The sequence below is a fragment of the Rhincodon typus genome, chromosome 12, assembly GCF_021869965.1.
Source record: "Rhincodon typus isolate 14 chromosome 12, sRhiTyp1.1, whole genome shotgun sequence".
Lineage (NCBI taxonomy): Eukaryota > Metazoa > Chordata > Chondrichthyes > Orectolobiformes > Rhincodontidae > Rhincodon > Rhincodon typus.
In genome coordinates this window covers 47633879-47634284 of record NC_063343.1, presented here as the reverse complement: position 1 = coordinate 47634284, position 406 = coordinate 47633879, and positions in this window count along the sequence as shown.

The window sequence follows — 406 nt, the reverse complement described above, 5'->3', positions numbered from 1 at the left end:
GTACTGCATTAACCTGTCCTGAAGCTCAGGCTCTAACACCCAAATCTCCTCTGACTGATGATGCTTTAGGCAAAGTTCATTTTCAGGACATAAGTAGCATGCTTGAGCTCCCATGTGGGACAGGATGTGCTTTTCACAGGACCGAGATGCTTTACTGTGTCTCTTATTACCTGACTTAACCCTATCAGTAATATATTTGAATATGTTCACACAAGAAGTATCCCAAATGGGCTGATTTACCTTTCTGTATTGACCACTGTGCATATACACACATATATATGGAAAAAACAATCTATCACACACTTCCATCTGTCTACTTTATAACCCATTGTGTATTTTTCTATATATGGTACATAGTCATATGTGTATTATGCCGTAACACTCACCAGCCTATGTGTTATGCATG